Source organism: Mastigoproctus giganteus, chromosome 14 (genome assembly GCF_048544385.1).
Source record: "Mastigoproctus giganteus isolate SK-2022 chromosome 14, ASM4854438v1, whole genome shotgun sequence".
Classification (NCBI taxonomy): Eukaryota; Metazoa; Arthropoda; class Arachnida; order Uropygi; family Thelyphonidae; genus Mastigoproctus; species Mastigoproctus giganteus.
The window spans coordinates 87,361,015-87,376,206 of NC_143588.1; the positions used below are offsets into that span (position 1 = coordinate 87,361,015).

Consider the following 15,192-nt stretch of genomic DNA (forward strand, 5'->3'; position numbering starts at 1 on the left):
AAGGAAGAACTAGATAAACTGTTAGAGGGAATGGACAGATGAAATGGGAAGTGTTGCTTTTTTTGCTGATGCTGTACAAGCCTGCTTTCTTGTATCATTTGCCTCTACTACCCTCTGGCTGAAGGCAAATTTTCGCACATCTGCAACCATTCTTTCTCAATTTGAATTTATGCCTTCTCATGTATGTAATTTGAGCAAGGGGAAGGATTTCCATCAGAATTGAGCTTACTCAATTCATTCAAGGCCTTAAAAACCACAATTACATCTAACCTAGTCTCCAGACAGTGATTTGCAAAACTGAAGCCTTTCCTGGTAAGAGCACCCTTTTGCTCCCCCTCACCAAACTTGTTGCTCTTCTCTGCACTTATTCCAACAGATCAAAGTCTTTCCTAAAATGGCGTTTCCAGCATTGTATGTAGTACTCAAGATGACATAACCATTACCCTATACAATGGGACAGTCACCTTAACCCTGCTGACAAAATTCCTGTATATCATTGACAAAACCCCCATGAACTTTCCTGGCAGACTGTCTTGCACTGCTCAGAGAACTTCACATCTGACTGTCTAATTACCTCCGGGTCTTTTTCATTCGTCACTGCCTTGAGTGTGGCACCAAACAGCTGGTATGTTAATCTGGGATTACTACTCTCCATATGAAGTACTTTTTTTTCAATATTCAATTGTCACTTCTTAGCCCATCTGCCTAATTTGTCTAGATCTTGGCATATCCTGATGTTAATGTGGTTAACTACCCTGCCAACCTTCATATCATCTGCAAACTCAGAGGGCAAGCCTACTATGCTTTCAAAAACTATGACAGCATATCAAGCACTACATAAGTTATGTGGACTTATGTTATATAGACTTATATTACATAAGTTATGTGGATGCACTTGCAAGTGGAATTATCAGCAGCATTCCTTCCATCATCATATATTCCAAGTGGTATAACTCAGAAATCATCTATAAGGTCAAAACAAGAAGCTTTGGGGTCCAAAATCAATCTATGTTAGTATTAGTAGTCAGAAACAATGTAAAGAAGCAAACTCTAACATCACCTGCAAAAAAAACACATTTATCCATTCTCTAATAATTTACCCAATTCTTCATTAAATTTATTAAAACTGCCCACTTCAACGCCAAACAAAAGTTTCTTCCAAAAAGCAATTATTCTCTAGCTGAGAGCAAATTTTCACACATTTATCCTAGAACCATGCTTTTTCAATTGAAATCTGTCTCCTTATGTGCACTGTCTAAGAATAAGTAAGGAAGCTAATACATTGATATATTTTTTTTTTTATTTATGAATAGCATACAGGAATTACAATAATCAGTTCAGACAGCATGATATAATAGAAAACACACATCCAGAATTTTACAAAACAAAATGGAAAAAATCACCTGGCATCTATCTATCTCTCTCTCTCTCTTTCTGAAAGTGATGGTCAGAAAACACACATCCAGAATTTTACAAAACAAAATGGAAAAAATCACCTGGCATCTATCTATCTCTCTCTCTCTCTTTCTGAAAGTGATGGTCAGACTCTTTCAAACTATTCCATCATGCAAATATTTGTTGATCCCTTCTCTACAATTCAGTTTAAGGCCTTTCAATCCTCCACATTCATTACATCCTTAAGCCTCTTGCAGGAGTGACACATCGATCAACATTTATGTGGATGGGCACTGAGGTGCACATATGTTAGATTGATTTTGAAGGCAATTTCAAATAAAACATCTATTTAAATACAAACTGTCTTAATATTTTTTTAGTATGTGCCTGCCATCTCTTATCTATGTTTCCAACTATTAAAGTAGGCACAGTTTTTAACAGATGGCAGCATGAAAACAGCTTTGCAGATTGGAGGATGAGGAGATCATAACTTCCAGAGTCATTCTTGCCCAATTTTGTCTACAGAAACCAAATTTTTTTTTTTTTTTTAAATTCTGGTTACATTTTTGACAATTTTCATTTAATGATGGGAATTAAAATCAAAATAAGGAGAAATTAATATTTAAAAGCATTTATACAGAAAGTTCTTATTTTTACAAAGCCTAAATTCCATAAACTGACTCACTCCACAGAGAACACCTCTATCAAAAATACACTACTACAGGGAGCCAAAATACACACACAAACACACTTGGGAAATTCAACTCTTAAAACAGTTAAAGATGATGATATTCTCATCCATATTCTAGTAACTCAATGATTTTAATATACTGCTCTAAAAAGCCTGAAGAATACTCCCTCTGACCTAGATGACATAATAATCATTGGCATCAGTAGTCATATGATGCAAGAAAGCAAGCTTATACAGCATCAGCCAAAAAAAAAAAAAAAAAAAAAACCCCTTCCCATTTCACCCATCAAATCACTTCAAATGTTTGTCTAGTTCTGCCTTGAATTTATTTAAGCTGATAACTTCCATAATGATAGATAGTTTGTTCCAGCAATCAACCACCCACTGGCTAAAGGCAAATTTCCACACATCTATTCTACAACTCTTTCCTCAATTTGAATTTATGTCCCCTCAGGCAATTAATGTGGGCAGGAGTTCTTCAAAGAATCCCATCAGTATTGAGCTTGCCCAAACCATTCAAGTCCTTATAAACCTCAATCAGATCACTTCACAGCTGCTTAGTCTCCAGATGCTGCAATTTGCAGAACTTAAGCCTTTCTTCATAAGAGCGATGTCCCCTTCACAATTCTCATCGCCCTTCTCTATACTAATTCCAGCAGCTCTATATCCTTCCTAAAATGAAATCTCCAGACCTGTATACAGTACTCAAGATGAGGCCTGACCATTGCCTGACAAGGGGATAATCACCTCCTTATCCCTGTATATCACTGACAAGACACCATGAGCTACTCTGGCAGCCTGTCTGCACTGCTCAGAAAACTTCATATCTCACTGCACAACTTCCCCCCCTCCAGGTCTTTTTCATTCTCCACTATGCTGAGTGTAGTTCCACACAGTTGATATGCTACTCTGGGGCTAATGCTACCCACATGTAGTACTTTACATTTGTCAAGGTTAAACATCAGTTGCCACATCTCAGCCCATCTGCTCAATTTCTATGGATCCTGTTGCCATAGCATACTGTCATTAACAGTTCTGCCAACCTTTGTATCATCTGCAAACTTGGACAATAAGCCTGATATACCTTCATCAATATCATTAATAAATACAGAAAACAACAATGGGCCAAACACTGAATCCTGGAGGACTACACTAATAACATTAGTCCAAGAAGAGCAGTGTCCATTGATTACCAATCTACCTTCTCCCACCCCTTTATCCATAGCAGCAATTTGTCCTTAATGCCATACTGCTCTAATCTGTATGGTAGTCTTCCATGTGCAACAGTATCAAAAGCTTTCCTAAAATCCAAGTATCCAGTTCTTTGTGACCATACCCTAGTATCCAATCAAACTGGTTAGACAAGACTTCCCCTTACCCATGCTGTGTCTGAACTATAACTGCAGTCTTGTCTACACAATCCTATAGTGCTTCTTTAACCAGTGTCTCCATTAATTTCCCCAGAATAGAAGTTAAACTAACAGGTCTGCAATTACTCATGTCACCCTTTGATCCCCCTTTGTGAATTGGGGATACATTTGTGCATTCCAGTCCACAGGGGCCTCCCTTGAGTCCATGGAAGCTCTCATAATTATGGCCAAGGGTTCTCTTACTTCCTTTGCTGGCTTCTTTAATATAACTGAATAGATTCCATCCACCCCAGGTGCCTTTCTTATGTTTATCTTCAATTTCTCCTCCACTTTCTTCTCAGTTATTACAAAATCATCTAGCTCACTGCTAGAGTTTAATGCACCTCTGGCATTCCCATCCCTGAATAACTCCTCGTGTGAATGTAGATGCAAAATATTCATTTAGTTTGTTAGCTACCTCAGCAGGATCATCAACAGTTGAACCATTGATATCCAGTGGACCAATCTGATTCATCCCCTTCCTTCTAGAGTTTACATAGGTAAAGAATTCTTTGCATCTTTTGAAAAGGATTTCTCGTAAACTGCCTTTGCCCGTCTAACCTCCTTTGTTTGTTATTTGGTTTAGGAGCATTAGCAACTAAGGCCATATTGCTCCAGGGATATGCAGTGGTCATATCTGACCTTTCCACATCCTCTGTATTTGGTGGGCACGGGCTCGAACCCCGGTCTAATCAAGAAGCGTGTGCTACACACTGCTGCTCCTGCCCATCTGGCTACGGAGGTGCCAACCTCCTTTGTGACTTGATTACAGACCAGCTTATATCTACCATAGGCTTCTGTGTCACCTGATAGTTTATATGCTTCCCATGCATTTTTCTTCTCTGCCACGAGTCTCATTAGTTCATCTGACATCCATTTAGGCCTAAATCTTGAACAATATTTCTCAGTTGGTATGAAAAGTCTAGTAGCTTCAAAGATTAATTCTTTGAAATCATCTTCTGGAAGAAGGCACTTAGCCACCTTGCAACTCAGCACTCTCCTCTGTAAGCTATTTCTTGAAATCAGAAAATACCCTACCCTTCTTAAGTAAATAAATATTGAGCCTATTTTAAGAAAGGTGATATCGACTCCATATCCTGAAGATCCATCCAACTATATAGAGAAACTTTACTGCAGAGCAAAAAATATCTGATACAATTGTACATAAACATCTTTGGTTACATCAGTCCAATTGTTAACCACCAAGCTTGGTTTCTGTCTCTACCAACCTACCTTTTATTGGTAGTTTTTTTTTTATCAGAAGCCTGGGACAACTGACAGCAAGCTGAATGAATTTGCACAGATATGTCAAGAGCACTTGACTGACAAGTGCCAGATGATCTGTCATATGGAAATAGGATTTATTTATGGAATTCAAGAGCCTATTTTATCTTGGTTCAGAAGCTACCTTTCTCTATGTGTGTATAAAATAATCATCGCCCAAGTGTACTTGGATCCATTCATACTGACCTAAGTGAGATAAGAGTTGACAACTCATCTAACAATTTTCTTCAACAGTCCTGAAGCAGTACAAGTCTCAATTAGTGTATATATATGCCAACTAAATGCATAACTACTTCAGTCTTTTTCATTTTCCACTACCTTGAATTGGTACATTAATATGAGATTGCTGCTACACATTGCACTTGTCAATGTTGCACATCAACTACCATTTCTCAACCCATCTCCTTAATTTTTTTTAGATCTTTTTGCAGTAGCTTACCCTGATTACTGTCATTAACTACCCTGCTAACCTTTGTATCATATGCAAACTTGGACATTATCTGATATACCTTCATCAATAAACATAGAAAATGACAATGGGCCCAGCACTGAACACTGGGTGACTCCACTCTGATAAAATATTAGTTGACAAAAGGTTGACCATTAATAACCACTGTTTTCTCTTACTCAACCATCACTTTCTCCAGAGTAGTAACTTGCTCTTAATGTCACACTGCTCCAATTTACTGAGCAGTCTTTTATGTGCAACAGTATCAAAAACTTTCACGAAACCCCGATATAAGTGGTTAATTTGTGCAACGAGCGTACCATATCTCTAAATCGCATATAACGAAGTTAAAAACCAATAGGAAAAATTCTAATTCATCCATGATGTTTTGGAACATTAGTCAAGACTTAATTTAGGCCTTTAAAATACAATTCGACTGTGTACATAGATAGAAATATAAAGAATAATGAAAAGCAAGTAAGCTAAAAACCTTTTATTACAGAAATGAGCTACAAAATGGATATGCTGCTTTATAGAAAAATATTTTTCAAGCGTCGTTTGAATAGTTGTAGCCTTTTCTCTTCATAAAATTTACGATAGCAGCTAATTCAGTTTTCTAGAGTTTGGCAAACTAGCATGCTTCTTTCCATGTTTGGATTTGTTGTTTAACAGTCTCCAAATTTCAAAACATCTGCTCAAGTTCCTTTAACAAAATTTCCTTAGAGACACTCTCCTCTCCAATTTCATCACAATTTCTTCTTTCTTGTAATAGGCACGCTGTTGCTCTAATTCTATAAGATCCGTGTCAGTGGGAGGCTGTGAATGCAAATCCAGGCATTCTCTGACATTAGGGGAATCAACATCTTCAAAGTCTAGGTCCTTTCCAATGACACTAATTTGTTCAATAACAGAGTCAACTTGATTTTTGAAGCCACAAAGCCAACCGGGCTAGCCAGGTGGGTAAAGTGCCTGCCTGGCAACCCAAAGGTTGTGGGTTCGAATCCTGCCTCGGGCTTGGATCAGAGTAAAATTCAAAAACTTTGGGAGGTGCATTATGGCCACAGAAGCCGATGTGCCAACAACCAACAAAAAAAAAAAAGAAGCCACAAAAGTCATTTGGACAGTAAGGCAGAAGATACAATCAGTTCCAGTTATTTAGGACACATCACGGCTAGTGCATTTTGACCCGATTAAGCAGCTGCCCCAATTATCCAAAGTTTCACGTAAATAGTTAAAAATACAATGGACCCCTGCTTTACAATCAAATCACGTTATGATGGACTCACCATAGTAAAGTACCGTTCACTATACGATGTGTAGTAAGCACTGGTCATTGTGATCACGTTTGCGAATTGAATTTTAATTCTATTAAACAGCGATTCTAATTAGCGAAAATAGGAGGAATATTATCTACAGGCTATAAAGTAAAGATATATTAAGCACGAATTTACCCTTTATTACCTCACCAATTAGAAAAATGATACGTGATAATCGGAATAATTAATACATACTGTAATATGTACATACTAACTAGTTGACATTCCTCTGTTCACTGACATTTGCGGGTGGGGATTAAAGTTTAAAACAGTAAAAAGATAAGCAATCAATAACAAAGAACATGGCACACACAAATTGCAAGTAACACGATACGTGCAAGTGAGAATGGAGTAACAAGTTACAAAGCTTTAAAAACAGGAATGAAGAGAAGATTCTGAAACTTTTTTTTTATATGACTGAAGATTCCATGGAAGTGTAAACACATTTCACCACAATAACCCACAGAATTCCAGCTATCGGTATTATCGCAAATTCAATAAGGTCGAGTTTACTATCTGTTTATGATAGATTGCACTAACAGAAAAGCCCAATAAACAGGTGACTGTTAATTGTTTTTGTTTATGGTTGTGACTTCCAGAAATTCGACCGAACCACGTGGTGCAGTCGGAGACAATCGTAGGTAATCTCCAGTGCTGCCGTCTCCTGCCCCAATTAAACGGCATATTGTCCCAATTAAGCAAAGTAAACCCTGGCTATGTTCTTGATTGGATTCTGTTTAAGATTTTCCCCAAATAAACGGCTGCCCCGATTAACCGGTGGCCCAAATAACCGGAATCCACTGTATTTCCACACAGCCCTCATTGCACTAGCTGTAACTTCTTGCCATGACTCAAATATTGTCAATAGCTTACCTAATTCTAAAATTCTTCCAAAATCCAGTCAATGAAATTGCACCTTCCCCCGTCGTAGCTTGCACTGATTGCACAAAAGTTCTTCACAGATAATAGGCCTTGAAAGTTGAAATTATGCCCTGGTCCACTGGCTGTAGCAAAGACGTAGTGTTCAGAGGTGCGTAAAAATGTAAAATACTACTTTCACATTTTCACACAGGTCATTCAGCGCAGTAGGATGGCCAGGGCATTGTCAAGAACTAAGAGGGTTTTAAATGTAAGATTATTGTGCTTGCAATAGTTTTCAACTGCTGGACAAAAATAACTCATAAACCAAAGCTTACATGACCCATGACTTTTTATTTTGCCTGCCAAATTACAGGAAATGATGCTTTGTTGCAAACTCTTAAAACCCTCGGATTTAGCGAATGATAAATAAATAAAGCATAGGTTTCAATTTGAAATCACCTTCAGCATTTCCTCCCAATAGAAGAGTTAAGCGGTCCTTGGAGACTTTGTAACCAGGTTTGCGATTTTTCTTTCTTAGCTAAGAAAGTTCTAGATAGCATTTTCTTCCAATAAAGGCTAGTTATAACATTAAAAAATTTGGCAGTCATCATAATTATTTTCCTCAATTATTTTTTTTAAAACATGCAAGAAATTTGGGGTCTGCATCTTTATCGCACTTGCTGCTTCTCCTGTTAAACTTTACATTATACATTCCAGTTCGAGCTGTAAACTTTTCAAACCTGGCAGAAAATATCATTGTATCCGCTTTGAATCTGTTTTCTTTCAGTGATGAAAACAGGCTTTTACCATTATGTTGTTGATACCAATTGGAATCTGTTTTTGATTGCAATCTTCCAGCCAAGTTATTAAGATTCTCCATTTCAACCAAAATAGGACCTGTTCCTAGCACACTGCATACTAAAAGATGTTGATGCAACTTTAACTTGTTCTGTGTATTCCTTACATTTGGACAGAATTAATCGTACCATAAACTCTTTGAGGCTTAGCACCATGCCAATGCTTGTCTTGCTTTGACCATTATCAAACCGTTTAATAATGCCAAGTTTCATATCCAAAATAATAACTGTTTCTTCTTATCAGATTCCACTGATATATCAGTTTTCATTTTGGACATGAACTTTTACAAAATATTAATTATTACTTAGTGTGAAATACAGTAATGGGAAGAGACTGCTTTGACATGCCTGCCTAAGCAAAACTGAGCTTATGGCAGGATAATGGAGCGGCAGAAGCACAATCTGGCAACACTGTTTACAGATGACAGTTTTCGGGCACCTTTTGTTTTTGCATTGTTAAGAATTTTTTGTTTCATAATTGGCTGCACTATTCAAAATTTTAGGGGGCATATATAGAGGAATGGTATAAATTTTTGTGACCGTGTTAACCGAAACTCGCATATATCGAGGTTTACCTGTATATGATATAAAAATTATTTTTGCATCCTGTTCCTTTGTTACTGCATCATAGTATCTAATCAAATTGGTCAAACAAGATTTCCCCTTAACAAATCTATTTTGAGACTGCAGCATAACTGCATTCCTGTCTAGATGGTCCTGCATTACTCTTTAACCAGTGACTACTGTTTTCCCTGAAACAGACGTTAAGCTAACAAGTGTGTAATTATTCATGTCATCTTTTGATCCAACTTTGTGAATTGGGGATATAGCCATACATCTGCAGTCCAAGGACTTGCCTGAATCTAAAGATGCTCTCGTAATTACAGCTAAGGGTTTGTTTAGCTGTAATTACGAGCTGGATAGTTCTAATTCACCCCATTTTGTTAAGCTTCAAAAATTTCTCTTTAATTTTGAATGTAGATGCAAAATACCTACTCAGTTTGTCAGCAACTTCTCTTGTTAATACAAGTAACAACATCTTTGCTGCTTTTTTTTTTTAAATTATTTGCCAGAGACTTCTCATAATCTGCCTTAGCTTTCCTAACTTCCTTTCTGATTTGAATAGAGTTTATAATTTATATGCATTCCATGCATTTTTCTTCTCATCAGCTCATCTAACGACCATTTAAGTCTAAGTGCATAACACATTTCTTAGTTCTTAAAACTTCTACAATTACTTCCCTTGATGCTTCCTATTTAGAATTTGCTGTTGGTAACATCAGACGGTCCCACTATATATTTAAAAATTGTCTGAGACCACTACAGTCAACCTTGCAAAAACAAAAGACCTTCCCTTTACCCTTGAGAGTAGTTTTGTCTTTAAAGTAAATCCCACATCAGTGATCACTGCCATCCAGAGAGTCTTTTATCTGGAGATTCTTAATGCACAAAGAATTGGGGCTGATAATCAGATCAAGAGTAATGCTTCCTCTTGCTGGTTGACATGCTGCTGCAGAAACAGTCATTGAATAGATCTATAAGTCTTGCTAGTGTGTGAGTGACCAACCCACAAGTTCCTGTCAATATTGGGAAAAGTTAAAATCCTCCATTATCATGTTTGCTGCCTTTTATATTTGCAAGGTACCTTTATGTGTGCCACCATCATCGCAAGCATCACCAGTACGTCTGGGTTTTTTTTTTTATTAGCATTCTATCATCAACAGATGCATTTGAACAAGATTCAGAATCTGCATCACTTGAATAGAATTTTATTTCAATATCAAATGACATATTATAAAGAGCTGGTTCAATGTATTCAGCTTCAACATACTATTTGTTCCTTTTCAGTCCTGATGTCCCAGGCTGTAGATTCACTATAACCCTTTAGGGCAGCGTTTCCCAAACTGGGGGTCGGCAAAACGTTCAGAAGGGGTATCAAGTAATGTGTTTATTTAAATTTATACAGAAAATACATATCAATATGAAAATATTTAGTTGAAGTTTAATTGTATTTTTTATATATGTAATTTATTTTATTATTTTTACTTTTAATTGTATACATATTTCAAATTATTCATTCTAAGTATAACAAATTGATGATAAAGTTATTATTATATATCTATGTAAAAATTAGAATAGTGTTGAGTTGTTTCACACAAAATTTTGAATTTTCTTTCCAGAAAACCCAGTGTTCACACACACACACACACACACACACACACACACACACACTGGGATTTGCAAACTTTTTTTGAATTTTGAAGGAGTCCACAGATCTCAGTAGTTTGGGAACTACTGCTTTAGGGTAAAAAACAATATTTACACAAAAAATTTGTGAAAATAGTGGGGTGGGTGGGTGGATCCACAAACTTTTTTGAATTTTGAAGGGGTCTGTAGATTTTAGTAGCTTGGGAACTGCTACTTCAGGGTAAAATTTTATAAAAAAAAAAAAAAAAAAAAATACACAATTAGTGTCCATAGTGTGTCTACTGATTAAAAAAAAAAAGTTAGTAGTAGGACAATGTTTTTTTTTGCTCACAAATTAAAGAATTAAAATTCATTAAGCATAATCTTAAATTTTTTTACCCTTTCTTCTTGTGAAAAATACTAAACTAGATACAATTACTTTAAGTAAAAAAAAAAAAAAAAAAAAACATGAAACTGAACCATATATACAGCTTTTATAGTACTTTTTACACAAGTTAAACTGAAGCTAAGCAAAACCCCAGCTGTAATGCAATGAATCATGGTTCAATCAGTGTGCCTGTATCACTCAGTTGTTCATTTCCCGTTCCTTCCCTTTTACAGTGCTCATTTACCAACCACAACTGAATGAACACATATGTGCATTAAGGCACAAAAATTGCAGTTCGTTTCAGCACAATTTTGCTTTGCAGCAGTGAATATGTTATAAGAATTTCTGATTTACTGGAACTATTTCTCTGTATAGTTATTCTTTATACTCATCACAGTCATTAGGTCTGTAATACACTCCTACTCTCGATTTTGTTTTCCCAGTGCTTGTGTCACATAAAACCAACTCAATATTGTACTAGCCACCTATGGCAACTGGATGCACTGCCTCAGATTTAATATGCTTCTTAACTAAAAGTACAACTCTCACCCCCACCTGTCCTATTTGTATACATTGTAAACCCAATATTCAAAAGTCTGTACCTTTATCTCCAATAGCCCCACAATGTCTGCATTTGATGACTTAATCAGTACATCAAGTTCATAAATTTTACTAAAAGCAAAAACAAGTGCATGTATACTTGTACACTAATGCTAGGCATATAGCAAACATACCTGATGAATTTGAAGTAACTGGCTAAGTCAACAAATGCAGACATAGTAGGGGTGTTGAAAACATGGTGCCACTCAGACATAAGTGATGTGGCATTTGAATATGGCGAGTACAATGTGTATAGGAAGAACAGGCAGGACAGGAGTAACTTAGGTATAAAATCCAAGGCAGTGCACGCAGATGATGTGAATGGCCAATGAAAGGTTAAGTCAGTTTGGTGTGACATAAGCACCAGAAAGCTAAAATTAGAAAAAGAGTCTGCTATAGGCCAAATGATTGTCATGAGTATAATGAACTACATAGGCAGGTAGAGTAGGCTAGTAGATCAGAATGTCTTATAAGAGGGGACTTTTAACTTTCTAGATTTTGACTGAAACTTGTGGGTTGGTCACTCACAACAGCAGTAGAAATTTTCCAGACTTATTAGATGACTTATCTATAGCACGCGTTAGAGAAGAAATACTCTTGATCAGATTATTATCAGCTTAAGAATATTGTTTCTCTTGTTGTCCTAATCCTGTTAAATTACTTGTCCTAACAATAATTCATCATACATTAAGAATATCCCAATAAAGGAACTACTAGGTGGCAATGATTACAATATATTGATGTGGAATGTACTTAAAGACATAACTGTCAAGAGGGGATATGGGGTATTTTCTTTCATAAAGGCAACTATATATAGTAGTCTTGCAGTTTTTAAATTCCTTTCAATAAGGGCAAACTGATGATGTTACTAACCGCAAATTCTAAATGGGAAACATTCAGGGAAGTAATCATATCAGTTACCAATTGTTTTGTATAAACTAACAGCTATAGGTTTATTCCTAAATGGATGTCAGATGAACTTATGAGACTAGTAGCAGAGAAAAGTGTGGGATGATAATAAATTAGCAGGGGACATGGAATCCCATAGCAAATACAAACTAGTCTGCAAGCAGGTCACTAAGGGGGTTAAGGCAAGCTAAGCAGATCATGAGAAGTCATTGGCAAAGAATTCTTTGCTTTAGAGTGCATTACGCAGATTTCTTAGAATCACTTGATCGATGAAACTCAACTGGGATCATGGGGATAGGGGGAACCTTGTGGAACGCTACCATTATTTGATAACTTGGAAGAAAGAGCCAACTATTATCACATGCAATGAACAGTTACAAAGGAAACTGGCTACCTTATATAATACTAGAAGAAACCTTCCAGAATCAGAAAAAAAGATGCAAAACTGACATGAAAGCTGGAATATAGTAAATATTGTAAAGCACATACGCACACACACAATGGGAATTCAAAAAATAAAATTAATTAAAAATAATGAAATGCCTATATGAGCTACAGGGTACTGCTTCTGCATTAGTCCATAAGAAGATGGTGCAGGTCTCAACAAAAACTCAATGTGTAATAATGTAGTTATTATTCACAATGAATGCAGTTTGGGGAACCCCTGATTTTAACACTTTAGATTCTCCCCTCTTGTGAATTTATTCAAAAATTAAATATACACTTACCACTCTATTAAGAAATGCAATGTGTTCTAGAAAAACCATATATTTTAACCAAAAGTATGCAACTGAACGTCAATTTCCCACATAGACTCATGTAATTTGTTGAGATATGTTCGTTTTCTTGAAGATTTGAGAATTTGATTTTTTTTTAATGAAATATGAATAAATACAATTATTGTACATACTTGATAAACTAATATTGTTTGAAAAATTCAAATGCCCTTCCAAAACTGCATTTCTATCATACAACATCTATTGTTGCTTCCTTCCTGTCAGTAGCAGCAACAGTCTTAGTCATGGTTCTTCTGAAATAATACTTCTTAAGAGGTGAAAATGACTCCTGATCCATAGACTTTTCTTTTTCATCCATCAGTTCCAGAGGCCCCTCATTTTATTTTCTCTTTTCATACATCTAAACTGCATGGTAAAAAGCACTTCTACAAGCTATTATTCCACTTTTTTCTACTAATGCTGTATAAGCTTGCTTTCTTGCATCATTTGCCAATATTAATACTAAAAAATCATTTGTCAATTCTAACAAAATAAAAACTAAGAATGCATAGCCAGAGCAACAGCATGCTTGAGCCTGCTGAAACAATACAAAAGCAAAACCAACCTTTGTTTTATTTTTCACTTTCAGATTTATAAGGCACATTAGCTTCTAATCTCAAATAAATTTTCTGCTCGTATTCTGGGAAAAATCGCAGGAATTAGTTGACACTTTAGCTGTTCACTAAGATAACATCCATAGTGCACCAAAGATGTGAAACTACGTAAATATGGATACATGTACATAGACAAACAGTATCAGTATGGAATGTAAGTATCATTGAATGTTCATTAACTGGATGTAATGCATGGTAATAGTGTTAGGTACATTACTTTTTCACTCTCTGTGTCACTTATTCCACTTAATTTTAATCAGTCTCATGTTACTATCTAATATGACAGAGGTTTTGGCTGTTTGTGCATGTGTCTGCATGCTGATGTTTCTTTTTAATTCACATATCCACTGGCTCTTTTTTCAGGCTTTTGGCAGATGAAAATTGATTTGGCAATGGTTAAAAATGTTACATTTCCAATAGCTACTCAATTTATCTCATCTTCATCAATTTAATACTCGTCTGATATTTGCTCTCCAAACCATTTATGCAAAGGCAAAACTATAAATTCTGGCCCCTACACAGGTGGATTGCTGAATGGACATGATCTTTAACAAACAACTATACAAAACCGGCCTTCATCCCCCCCCCTTAAGTTTGGCAGGTTCACTACAGTATCCATGTCTTACTTGAGAGTCTGGCTTTTTTAAATGGCATGGAAAAATTTAAATACACTCTTTCACATTCTGAGATCCTCTCTATTACTAGAATTTGCATATTGTTCACCTCTTCATAAAACTAGCTGGACCACTATAATGACACATGGAGCTTAGTAGCTTCGAAATACCACCACTTTGCTTATTGGAGGCTTGAAGTGGTGAAACCCATGTTTAGTCTCTAGAGCAAAGTTTCCGGCATCCCCCTTCCCCCATACTTCTCCTTCAACCCATGCACGGTACTAAGTACTATAGGTTTTGATACCTTTCGTGTTTGGGGTTTTCATAAAAAAAAAAAAAAAAAAGGGAGTAATCTTTTGTCAGTACTTATGAAATGCCCCATTCTATGCACCAAGCTTTCAGATTGAAGAGGATAGATTCATATTTCATCATTACAGATTTGAAATTGTTCACGAGAAGAATTTATACTGTGATATTTGGACTGATTCTTTTAGAGAAAGGATGGCATGCTTTTTTTGTGAACAGGTCATGTAAATGGTGTGTTACACCATTTAATATCTTTCCACCTTCCTAAATAAAGGCACGCTTTTTTGTTGTTTTTTTTTAAGGGACCATAGAGAGTTAGACAGGAGGTGTGGCAATAAATTTCCCAGACTGGTGCAAAGAAAGGAAGGTGCTCAAAAATGGTTTCATTTTAATTGAAATTAATCACCATCTGATTGAATGCACTTATTATACTGTTCTAAAAGTTTCTGAAAAGAGTGAGCAAAAGGCATCCAGAGAGAGATGTTCAGTTCAATAGTTACATTTTTCTTAATGTCCTCAATATCCTGAAATCTCTTT

At 36.1% G+C, this 15,192-nt stretch overlaps 1 protein-coding gene across 8 annotated transcripts in view; it reads right to left on the reverse strand.

Annotated features, from left to right (window-relative positions):
* The window catches only part of capt (adenylyl cyclase-associated protein 1), a 286,557-nt gene that overhangs the window by 112,685 nt on the left and 158,680 nt on the right, over nt 1–15,192 (reverse strand). The window lies entirely within an intron of this gene.